General features: G+C 44.1%; 1 protein-coding gene across 1 annotated transcript in view; it reads right to left on the bottom strand.

Annotated features, from left to right (window-relative positions):
- The window catches only part of LOC115470567 (beta-1,3-galactosyltransferase 5-like), a 136660-nt gene extending 126331 nt beyond the window's left edge, over nucleotides 1-10329 (bottom strand). Inside the window, exon 1 of the mRNA XM_030203829.1 lies at nucleotides 10278-10329. The gene's annotated coding sequence lies outside the window, so the exon portion shown is untranslated. The remainder of the gene's footprint in view (nucleotides 1-10277) is intronic.
- Between the last annotated feature and the right edge of the window lie 2458 nt (nucleotides 10330-12787).

Here is a 12787-nt window from a genome sequence, read left to right as displayed (position 1 = left end):
CTGTGAAGAATAACGTTATCCTTAACTCTTGCTGCTCCTAGAGATTATAAGGGAAACAATTGAGAGGGAAAAACATCACAGGTGTCTTCAATCTTATTAAGTCTACCATCTACTTCACACATTTTCTCAGCTATTCCATTAGAAAATTTCACAGTCTGGTCCAGTCGAACCCTTCAGCAACTAATTGCTACTGGAGCGTAGAGTCTAAATATCCTTCAAAGTAACTTGATCTGAAACCACAGGAACAACAGACGTTACAAGAGAATTCACAGGCATAGTTATTGGAACTGGAATAGGTAACAATTTCCTAGAAGCTTCAAACGAGGACTCCTGTTTGTCATTGATGATCAGCGCTTTTAAACAGTTAGTTTTAATGAATGGTGTTTAACAAAAAGGAGGTCTAGGGAATTTATCAAAAACAGTAAGATTATCTATTAAAAGTTTTGTAGAGGTACTTTGTAGAGGTTGCTGAGTAAAGGCAAGGACATCAGAAATCAGGTTGAAATATTTGAAGTGGCCTGCAATATGGAATAATAATATGGAATAATGAGACAAAGCCAACATGGATTTAGTGAAGGGAAATCTTGCCTCTCCAATCTATTACATTTCTTTGGAGGGGTGAATAAACATGTGGATAATGGTGAGCTGGTTGATATAGAGGGGCATTTTTGAAAGAACCGTCCAAGTTGCGATTTGCACGTCTTTGCAAAATGTCGAAATCCAGGAGCAGGTAAACCTGTATTTATGAAAAAAGATGGACGTCCATCTTTTGTTTCGAAAATACTGTCAGAGACGTCCAAATCCTTAAATTTGGACATCCCTAGACATGGACGTTTCTGACTTTCGGCGATTTTCGAAACCAAAGATGTCCATGTCAAAAACGTCTTAATGCAAGCCATTTGGATGTGGGAGGAGCCAATATTTGTAGTGCACTGGTCCCCCTGACATGCCAGGACACCAACCGGGCACCCTAGGGGGCATTGCAGTGGACTTCATAAAATGCTCCCAGGAACATAGTTCCCTTACCTTGTGTGCGGAGCCCCCCAAAACCCACTACCCACAACTGTACACCTGGGTCCGCCTGTCTGAAGTGCACTGCAGTACCCACTAAAACTGCTCCTGGGACCTTCATGCACTGTTATGGACCTGAGTACGACATCTGAGGCTGGCATAGAAGCTGGCATGACATATTTTTAAAGATGTTTTTTGAGGGTGGAAGGGGGTTAGTGACCACTGGAGGAGTAATGGGAGGTCAACCCCGATTCTCTCCGGTGGTCATTTCATCGTTTCGGGTACCTTTTTGTGCCTTATTCATAAGAAAACCACGTCCGGGTGAAAACGTCCATGTGCTCGTCAGGGACGTCCTTCCTTTTTTCGATTATGGGTCAAAGACGTCCAAGTGTTAGGCACGCCCAAGTCCCGCCTTCGCTGTGCCTCCAACACACCCCCTTGAAATTTGGACGTCCTTGCGACAGACTGCAGTTGAAGACGTCCAAAATTGGGTTTAGATTATACCGATTTGGACGTCTCTGGAAGAAGGACGTCCATCTTCCGATTTATGTCGAAAGATGGACATCCTTCTCTTTCAAAAATGAGCCCAATAGTGTATCTGGATTTTCAAAAGACGTTTGACAAAGTACCTCATGAAAGACTCCAGAGGAAATTGGAAAGTCATGGGATAGGAGGTAGTGTCCTATTGTGGATTAAAAAGGGAAAATTAGGTTCTTACCTTGGTAATTTTCTTTCCTTTAGTCACAGCAGATGAATCCATTAACTGTTGGGTTGTATCTGCCTACCAGCAGGTGGAGATAGAGAACACTGAAAACCACAGTGACCTTTGACGGCTAGCCCCTTCTGCCTTCAGTATATGAAACTTCCAAAGCAGAGTGAGAAAGAAAGGTAAAATAACGTAAACTTTCCTCACAGTGAACAAGTGCCCCAGAACCGGAGTAATAACCAAACAAAGGAGGGATGATCTCAACCTCCTGCAATAGAACAGCATGTAGAAACTCTGAGAACTTGCCTTCAACTCCTCCCGAAGAGCTACAATATCTGCATGAAAGATCTGAACAAAAATAAAGTCAGACAGGGATCTTTTTCTGTATCTCCTGTCTCTTTGGCAGTGTCCTTCCTGCAACTCTCTAACATTCTTACCCTACTTGAACTGGTTTGTACAACTGCTTAATTAGTATTTATACAACTGCTTAATTATTGGTACCATCTGGATTTGAGCAGTATCAAGTTCTGCCACACCTATGACCAAGGATTTCACTTTCATAGATTTATGGCAAACTTACAGTAAAACTCATCCAACATAGACACAGCTGCCAGGGTTGTGGAGTTTCTGTGCCCTGGGCAATGCGTCCGATCACCAGACCGTGAGTAAAGTGCCTATTATATTTCAAGATATTGAGACTTTACAACTGACAAGGCTTGAAAGGCCTGACAGTAAAAACCAAAGTAAAAACTCAGGGCTAGATGCACTAAAATAAACGAGCCAGTAATGTGGGTTTTAAACTGGTTCTAGCCAGTTTAACGTGCAAGTAGTAAACCAGGACATGCACAAAAGGGAATTGTCCTGTCACGGTAGCAGCTAACGAAAACGGAATGCAGATGAGCAAATTAGTATAATAACTAGTAAAAAAGGCCCGTTTCTGAAGGCAAGGAAACGGGCCCTAGGCAGGCAATTCCCCCCCCTGCGCTACGGCCCCCTCGACCTCCCCCGTGCCGGTGAAAACCGCCCCCCGCCGCCGTTGTGGACTACCTGTGCTGATGGGGGCCCAAACCCCCGACAGCCGAAGTGCTGTTGTGCCCTTCACGAAGTTCGCATTGCTTCCTCAATCATCTTCTCTGGAAGTTCCTCTGCGTGCGTCTGACATCAGATGCACGCAGAGAAACTTGCAGAGAAGATGATTAAGGAAGCAATGCAAAGGGCACAGGTAGTCCACAACGGCGGTGGAGGGCGGTTTTTGGCGGGCCGGGGGGGGGGGGGTCGACAGGTTCGCGGGAGGGGGGGGTCGAGGGGGCCGTAGCGCGGGGGATGACAGATGATTCCTAGGCAGGCGGAGGAGTAGGGAAACACTCCTCCCCTTGCCTTGGAATCAGCTGTCATGACGTCAGTGACGTCAGTGCGTGTCTGCCTAGCAGACCACCTCCAGGGAGCCATGGTTCCAAGCACAGAACGTTGGAGGTGAGAATTATTATATAGGATGTGTATAATTCGTATTACAATGAGATGCACTACTGTTTTCCGATCCCCTTACCGTGGAAAACCTAACGGGAGGTCTGCACCTCTAGTTGAGGCTGCTGTGAGGGACTAGGAAGGAAAAAAAAAAAAAGAGATACCCTGATCTGCTCGGCACTTACGTTTGATTTGCCTGTTTCCCAGGCCCCGGGGTGATCGTCCCCTATCCATGGTAGGGTTTGGGGAGGGGGACAGTTTAGCCTGCCCTGCGCTGAGCTCGGTGGCCCCTCGCAGATGTTACCTCCCCCTTGAACTGGAACCTTTTTGAAATCCAGCACCCGGGCTGCTGTTGATAAGCTTTGCTGTGCACTAGGAAAGAGCAAAGAATCAGAGAAGAAGGAAGACAAGGCGAACCCAGCAGCAGCTGCAAAGCCCCGGAAGCAGGTGGCGAGAATGCGGCTGTCTGTGCGCAGCCACTGCTAGGGAGGCGGCGCACGGGTCAGGACATGTGTCCCGGCCAGCACTAACCCAGGAGGGGAGGAAGCTCCCGGTGCCCCCCTCCGCCTGATGCCTGCCGGCTCAGACAACGCCCGATCCCCCACGGGAGGCTCTGATTGCAGGCACGGCTCTGCGCTCCCTCGCCTTCCTTTGTGTGCTGCTGCTGCCGCTGCTGCTGGAGACGGAGATGGTTGTTAGTCTTTATTTTTATTTTGGTGTCCTTGTTGGATTATTCCGGTTCCCTGCGCTGGCAAGGGAGGTAGCGAGCACTGGCCATGGGGAACACAGCGTCCTGCTGCGTGTCCTCCAGCCCAAGCTACACCGGAACGCGCACTCCTGCCTCGAGAGCTGGCAGACTGGCTTGGAAGGAAATCACATGCAAATGAGCTAGCAGCGAGCAGCTCATGTGCATGCGATTTCCTTGATGCATGCCCGTTTCTTACTGATTCGCTAAGGAATCGGTAAGGGAAGGGCTTTAACGTTTTTGTTAGTGCATCTACCCCTCAATAATTGCTAGTGAACTGAAGACACCTTCAGCAGGACGGGCGTGCCTAAGAAGGAGCCTTTTGCACTGCATTTGACCAACCGGAGAAGGTAGGCTTGTGAAGAGAGCAGATTGGGGCAACACGGTCTTAATAGTAACCACAGGAAATATATATCATAATGAATACCCTCAAACTACTCCTAATAATCTACTCCTTAACACTGATCCACTTAACACTAACCACCCCACTTGCAGAAAACAACATCATACCCATACTACACAATCATCATAGATTGATCAAATACACCACACCTCACCAAACTGATAACAACCTAAATAAAGGAAAAACATTTACATGCGAACAACCACAACAGAAGGGAAAGAAGGGCCCAAACAAACTTACCTCAACAAAGAAACGACAACTAACAAAAGTCCACTTAACACCAAATGCAGAAGACCCATTCCAAACAATCCAAGTGGGCTACGTCAACGCCAGATCCGCTGTAAATAAAACAGCAATACTAACAGACTGGATCATGTCAGAAAACCTCCACCTACTCTTCCTCACTGAAACTTGGATCCATGACCAAAAGGATCCCATAATCCTTGACCTATGCTCTCCAGGATACAAAATCACTCACTGGACCAGAAAGGAAAAAAAGAGGCGGAGGTACAGCACTAATCTACCGCTCCCACTTCACCACCGAAACCACTACCAAGTCCATAACAACCCAACTTGAAATTGCCTCAATCAGAATCCACAACAAATCCCTGCTTGATCATCTGAACTGAGTCTTGTTTTACAGAACACCCAGTAATTGGAATGAAAGCCAGTCTAATTTCACGGACTTCATCTCAAACACTTGTGTAACCAACTCCAACATATTAATACTAGGTGACATAAACCTTCACCTAGAAGACGCAAACTCCACCAATGCATGAGAATGTAAGGAATTCCTCCACTCAAGGGATCTCAAATGGCCACACATGCAAGCTACCCACGTCAAAGGGCACACACTGGATCTCTTCTCACATAAATTGTCCCCAGACCACAACCTACTAATAACAGATATCAAATGGACAGAAACACCTTGGACCAATCAGTACAAACTAAACCTATCCCTAAACTGGCAGAAGAAGGGATCATACCGTATACAAGAACACACAACGTACAACACAAGAGGCCAAAAAGACCAAAAAGCACGACCGGACTCCATACACTACCTCTCTGACTGGGACGAAAGATGCAGAAGCGTACTAGACGAAATAGCACCCTTAAGAACAAGAATATCAAGAAGACAAAACTCGATACCATGGTTCAATGATGAACTGAAAAAACTCAAAACACAATCCAGGAAACTCGAACGAGCATGGAAAAAAATAAAAGATGAACATACACTCAATGCATGGAAACAAATACAAAGAAAATACAAATATGCAATAAGACAGACCAAAAGGTCTTATTACAAAACTAAAATAGGACCGGATTACAAAGACTTGAAGAAACTATTCCAACATACAGCTTTATGGTTTATAATGGGCTAGGAACCCCAGATCCTTGCTAAGTCCTTTCTGTTGGGTGTTAAAATATTCAATCATTCTGACTTCAAGGGTCTTACGTTCTTGTATGGTTTTAAAGTTACCTTTCAGGATTCTCACTGTGAAGTCACTGGTACAGTGTCCTGGTCCTGTAAAATGTTGACCAACAGGTGTGGGAAGGATCTGGGGTTCCTAGCCCATTATAAACCATAAAGCTGTATGTCTCTGTTGATCACCCCACCCCTCACCTATCCACACCCATCCTGTTAGAATATCAATGATATGCTTTGATGTCCCCATGCATACCTCCTACCCACCCCCATCCTCCCACCCTGTCAGACTGTCATAGTAATGCTTGAATGTTTTCACTTATATACACTGTCAGCTAGCACATTTGCTTATTTCCGATCTGACGAAGAAGGGCAACCTTCGAAAGCTAATCAAGAAATGTATTAAGTTATGTCCAATAAAAAAGGTATCATCTTATTTTCTTTTCCATGTTTTATTTTGTTTGATTTCTATTGATAACCTTAAGAGTGGACTAACATGGCTACCACACTCCTCCAAATTATTGGAAGCAAATATATGTTCCAACAAGATAGGTGTAATATGTTCTCACTTTGAACATTTGGAAACCAGACTAGCTGTAGAACTTTATGCTACTTGGCCTAAGTACAAGCCGTTACAATAATCAAAGTGAGGCATTATTGTATTTTGAATCACCATTCTATAATTTTTGCGTAAGAAGATCATGTAACCTAGCTAGTCTCAATTTTAAAACAAAATCACATCCGATCAAGGACCTCACTGTGTATGAAACATTAATGTTTTATCTAGCAATGCCATATTTGGTAGGCTGACACCCTATGTCATAATGCATCAGTAGGGATAAGGAGCTGTCATCATTCTTGCCTTTCCAGTCTTGAGGTGCATGTGGTGGATCTGGGGAGGTTCCTGGAAGGGAAGTGGGCACACTAGACACACCTTCTTCTAATGTCAGGATCGAGGTGGGATGGGTCAGGGGCCACTAGACTACCAGGAATTATTGGGAGGGGAGGGAACAAGTTGGGTTGACCACCTTTGACTAGGGTTATTTGGGTTGGGGGGGAGGGTCAGGTCAAGCAGATGTGGTGGGGGCTGATATGGAAAGTTACAGTACTGTTGGACTCAAATGAGTCCCCCATGCTGCCTCAGACCTGGAGGTATTTTTTTTTAGAATTGTGCTGGCACAGCAAACAACACCAGCTTTTACATTGCTACAGATTACTAAAAAAAAAAGTCTCCTTACCATATATTTTAACATGCTGTGCGCCAATGTCTACAATGTGAGTCAACTTCAGCACTGAGACCCTTCCTGCATCCTGCAGCCCATAACAAGCATGTAGACTGCTCGTTAACCACTTGCTGCAGCACACAGTACTGCCCTGCAATGTGCTTCAGTAAAAATAGGCACTTGCTTCCATTTGCCATTGCAGGGCACAGCAGCTTTCTGCATATGCTTTCTGCGTGTTATCAAATAGAGTTCTTGCAGTTGGCAACAGCATTTTTGTCCTTAGGCAACAGCTTTTTTGTCCTTAGCCTGCAGTAGTACCCCTTCCCTCATCTCTATCCCATTTTCTGCCTCCATGCTCCAGAATATTCAGCGACTCTCTTCAAGTCAGCCCAGTGTATATTACAGAGCTTATACTCAACCCCTCAGTCTGGCTGCTACATTCTGAACAGTCTGCAATTTTTTGAAAATAGACTTAAAACGGCCTAAGTAGACTGCATATGAAGCTACCAGGAGGTAGAGTCAAAGCAAAAGTGGATGGCTGGAATGCCCTCCTGCAGAAGTAACCTGCACTGTGCATCAACTCTGACAATACAAGCATGAGGAAAACAACCTGCACTGCATGGCAGGTACAACTACTGGACAAACTCAATGGATCATATGGGTATTGAAAGAGCTGAAATATGAAATTGCTGATCTGCTGTTAGTGATCTGTAATTTATTGTTAAAATCATCTGTAGTACCTGAAGATTAGAGGGTGGCCAATATAACACCGATTTTTAAAAAGGTTTCTGGGGTGATCCGGGAAATTACAGACTGGGAAGCCTGATTTCAATACCAGGCAAAATAGTGGAAACTATTATAAAGAATAAAATTACAGAACAACACATAGACAAATGTGGTTCAATGGGACAGAGTCAGCATGGGTTCAGCCAAGGGAAGTCTTGCCTAACAATGTGCTTCATTTCTTTGAAGGCGTGAATAAACACGTGGATAAAGGTGAGCCAGTTGATGTAGTGTTCTAGATTTTCAGAAAGCTTTTGACAAAGTCCCTCATGAGAGACTCCTAAGAAAATTTAAAAGTCATGGGCTAGGAGGCAATGTCCTTCTGTGGATTTAGAATTAGTTATTGGACAGAAAACAAAGGGTAGAGTTAAATGACCATTTTTCTCAATGGAGGAGGGTGAATAGTGAAGTGACGCAGGGATCTGTACTGTGAACAGTGCTATTTAACATATTTATAAATGATCTAGAAATTGGAACAAGTGAGGCGATTAAGGGCCTCTTTTACTAAATCATGCTGATTCTTGTGCAGCAAATGCGACACAGCACGAGGAATCACTAACTTAGGGGCCCTTTTACTAAGCCAAGTAAGCATCTACGCGTGCCCAACGCACGCCAAAATGGAGTTACCACCCGACTACCGCATGGCTCTTGTGGTAATTTCATTTTTGGCACGCGTCTGAAAACTTTTTTTTATTCTCAGATGCCCGGATTCTTTACCACTAGGTCAATGGCTGATGGTAAGGTTTCAGACACAAAATGGACACGCGGCAATAAAGGCCTTTTTACAGGTGCGCTGAAAAATGGATCAGCGTGCACCCAACTACCGTAAGCCATTTTTCAACGCACCTTAGTAAAAGGACCACTCAGTGTAGTAAAAGAGACCCTACATTTGCAGATGAGACAAAACTATTCAAAGTTGTTAAAACACATGCAGACTGTGAAACTTTGCAGGAAGACCTTAGGAAACTGGATAACTAGGCATCCAAATGGCAGAAGAAATTTAATGTGGAGAGATGCTAAGTGATTTACATTGGGAAGAATAATCCAAATCATGGTTACCTGATGCTAGGGTCCATTTTAGGAGTCAGCACCCAAGAAAAAGATCTAGGAGTCACTATAGAGAATTCACTGAAATCTTCTTCCCGGTGTGCAGCAGCAGACAAAAAACAAACAGTTGGCTAGGAATTATTAGGAAAGGGTTGGAAAATAAGACTATGAATATCACAATGCAGCTGTATCGCTCCATGGTGTGACCTCGCCTTGAGTACTGTGTTCAGTTCTGGTCATCAAATCTCAAAACAGATATAGCAGAATTAGAAAAGGTTCAAAGAAGAGTGACCAAAATTGCAAAGGTGACAGAAATCCTCTCATATGTAGAAAGGCTAAAGAGGTTAGGGCTCTTCAGCTTGGAAAAGAGATGGCTGAGGAGGGATATTAAGGAGGTCTACAAAATCTTGAGTGGTGTAAAATGGGCAAAAGTGGATCAATTTTTTACTCTTTCAAAAAGTACAAAGACTAGGGAACACTCAATGAAATTACATGGATATACTTTTAAAACAAATAGGAGGCAATATTTTTTCACTGATAGAATTGTTAAGCTCTGGAACTTGTTGCCAGAGGATGTGGTAACTGTGATTAGCATATATGGATTTTAAAAAGGTTTGGACAAGTTCCTGGAAGTCTGCTGTTGAGATAGATATGGGGGAAGCCACTGCTTACCCTGGGATCGGTAGTATAGAATGTTGCTACTATTTGGGTTTCTGCCACCTACTTGTGACCAGACATTGCCACTGTTGGAAGCAGGATACTGGCCTGGGCAAGATGGACCATTGGTATAACCCAGTCTGGCTGTTCTTATGGTTTTTCTCTGCCTTCATTTGCTACGTTACTCGTTACTATCTACCGAATGGAAAAGTAGAGCAGCAGGTTTGGAGTGGACGTGGACTCGCTGCTAAGGGAGGGAGACCTTACGCATCTGTGCATGTTTAAGGACTGCTGGGTCGCACTCGCACCCCCCTCCAAATAGTCTGTTTATTTGGGGGAGCGACTAACCCCTCCTGCGTAAGTAGCATGGCCTGGCTCTGGGAACAGTGACTGTCTCGCTGACGCTGCTCGGGGAGAGTTGGGGGCCGGGCGAGGGGGGTTCAGGAAAGACAACCCGCTGAGAAGTATTAAATACCAGAGGGGAAGGAGTGACGGGAGATTCCAAACACCTCGAGGAAAAGCCGCTGGACACCTGGTGGGTGGGGTGAAGAAGAGATGCTGGACATAGCCGGGGAGGGCCTCAGGTCTCGGGTACAGGTGTTTACGGCTGAAGGCTTTCTCAGGGTAAGAGATACGCTGAGGCTGGCACCGGTCTTAACCGCTAAAGCCTAAATCTTTCCCGTTTGTGTTCGGTTGGAAAGCCTAAAAAAAATTAACCTCGCTTTATTTTCAGCCATATTGTCCAGAAAGCAGACAGGAAAATAAAACATTCAGCGCAGAAAAAAAACAACGATTTCCGTTCTTTTTCTTACCTTTCATTTAAGATCTTATGCACTCTGCAACATTGGTTACCGACGGGGAGCCAGGACAAGCAGCTGATAGGGAGAGTCTGCATATTTAACTCCCGCCCTTCCTTCCTTCCTTCCCTTTCATCTCATAGAATGCTTCTCTCCTGCTGCTGGGATAAGAAGGTGATTTTTCTTTTACACTACACAAAAGAACTATGTAAGGGTGACTATCTAAAAAAAAATTGTGTGTGTGGGGGGGGGAAGGAAATAGCCAATGCACTAACAATTTTATTTATTTATTGGAATGTATTAATAACCGCCTTTATGAAGAGATTCACCCAATGTAAAAAGGTTCTGGTTGCAGGGCTGGCATAAGGACAGACTAAAATAAATTGCCTCTGCTACATGACCCCTGTTGGGAAGGAGAAAAGATCTGCTGCTACTCAAAATGACACTTAGACACTGAGAAGGGGATCGGAAATAAGGGCTACCTTCCAAAGCTAATCAAAAAATGTATTAAGTTATGTCCAATAAAAAAAGTATCATCTTAGTTTCTTTTCCATGTTTTATTTTGTTTTATTTCTATTTATTACCTTTAAAAGTGGACTAACACGGCTACCACATCCCTCTACTTGAGAAGGGGGAGAACTTCCCCTCTCCCTCCTCCTCTGGCTTTAATATTACTTCTTATGTGAAGTGGACTGCTAGTCTTCTGGCCTCCCCCAGGCCACAGAATTGATACAGAAGAAAGCAGTCAGGGGATTTTTAAAAGAAAGGACAGAAGACAACTCCTGATGTCATATGAGAAAAGAAAAGAAAAAAAAAAGTACTACAAATGCTCCATGGCTCAGTAAAAGCCAGTACCTTCCATGTGCTTCATTTGACTCTTAAAGCCATTGGGTACAGCTGTGGTTAAAATAGGTTTGAGGAGGGAAGATGTGGTGGGTTGGGTTTGAGAAAGGGGAAAGATCTGCTGAGGGACACATTTTAAGGCAGGGAAATAGTGGAAACCTAGTACCAGTAGCAATGGAGAGCTGGGGGCCCCTGTAAATGGGGGTAAACGAAGGAACAATGGAGGCTAGGCATGATTATTTCAACATCTGTGAGCCACTGGCAGCTCCCACAAACCTCTCAACCCAGCCAAGGTTTTTTTGGTGGTATCAGTTTAATCAAGTCAAACAGAAGTGCATTGTATGTCAGTAGTACTCAAAGCATGTTTTACATGTGGGTATAATAGGTATCTCCTTGTCTCCAGGAGGTTTGTAATTTAAGTTTCTACCCAAAGCAATGAGGAGTTAAGTGACTTGCCCAAGATCACAAAGAACATAAGTGAGATATGAACTCTGGCTTCTATGTGTCTTAGCCCACTGCTCTAACCACTAGGATATACCTCTTCAAGATGGGCAAAAATGTGCTTGAGATAGCCTGATTGACTGGCACTACAATGAGCTGAAAACCAGGGAAGCCATGATTTAAATCCCACTGAAGCTCCTTCTGATCTTGGGCAATTCACGTAACCCTCCATTGCTCTGGGTTCAAAATAAGGAGCCCCTTTACAAGTCTTATCACAGCAAAGCATACCATATTGCAGGGTGTGCTCAGGCATCCTGTGTTAAAACATAGTAACATACTAAATGATTACAGATAAAGACTTGAATGTCCATCCAGTCTGCCCAACAGTCTCTCTCATTAATGATTCATGATTAAATCAACAATGAATGTGATATTATTTACTTTATCATGAGTCTTTCTTTGGCATTTCAGGGACATAGACCGTAGAAGTCTGCCCGGCTCTGTCCTTATGTTCCACCTACTGGAGTTGCCATCAAAGCTCACTCCAGCCTCTCCAAATCTGTCTTGTCATTTGCTGGACCCAGAGCGTAAAAGTCTGCCCAGCACTGTCCTTGGTTCCAGCTACTGAAGTTGCCATTAAAGCCCTTTCCAGCCTAGCCTAAACTGGATTGCCATATACAGACAGACCTACAAATTACTATTTCACTGTAAGCCCTCTGGGGAAGGAACCTACCAACTGAACTGTACTTAATGCATCTTCAGCTTGGATTTGGGAAGACAGGTAATCAAACCTAATATTCACACTAAAAAAAAGGAAACTGTGCACTGCTGTTCCCTGATTCCTTCACCTTTCAAGCATTTACTAAACAGCTGAAGTATATGAGAGACTATAGTCCTTTAATAATTGAAGACTATACCATAAGTTAAATGCAGTGACTTTTAAAAAGTATCTTGTACTGAGGTTTAATAGGCATTAATGTGATTGTGGATCTGTCCAGGCAAGCAGGAACTTTAAGATTCCTAAACAAATTTTGTATGGAAAAGAGATACTGGGTTGAGGGGAGGAAGATAAAGTTGGTGATGACTGGATAGGGGAGGGGGAGAGAGGAAAAACTGGTGGGACAGGATATGAGGTCTGAGAGTGAGAATGATAAGATTAGATGAGTGAGAATGATAAGATTAGATGTTATGTGGCCTTATGAGCGGATATGTCTCTCTGTCTTGTCCCTCTACTAAGCTGG

Source organism: Microcaecilia unicolor, chromosome 5, assembly GCF_901765095.1.
Source record: "Microcaecilia unicolor chromosome 5, aMicUni1.1, whole genome shotgun sequence".
Taxonomy (NCBI): Eukaryota; Metazoa; Chordata; class Amphibia; order Gymnophiona; family Siphonopidae; genus Microcaecilia; species Microcaecilia unicolor.
This window is presented reverse-complemented; position numbering and strand designations above follow the sequence as displayed.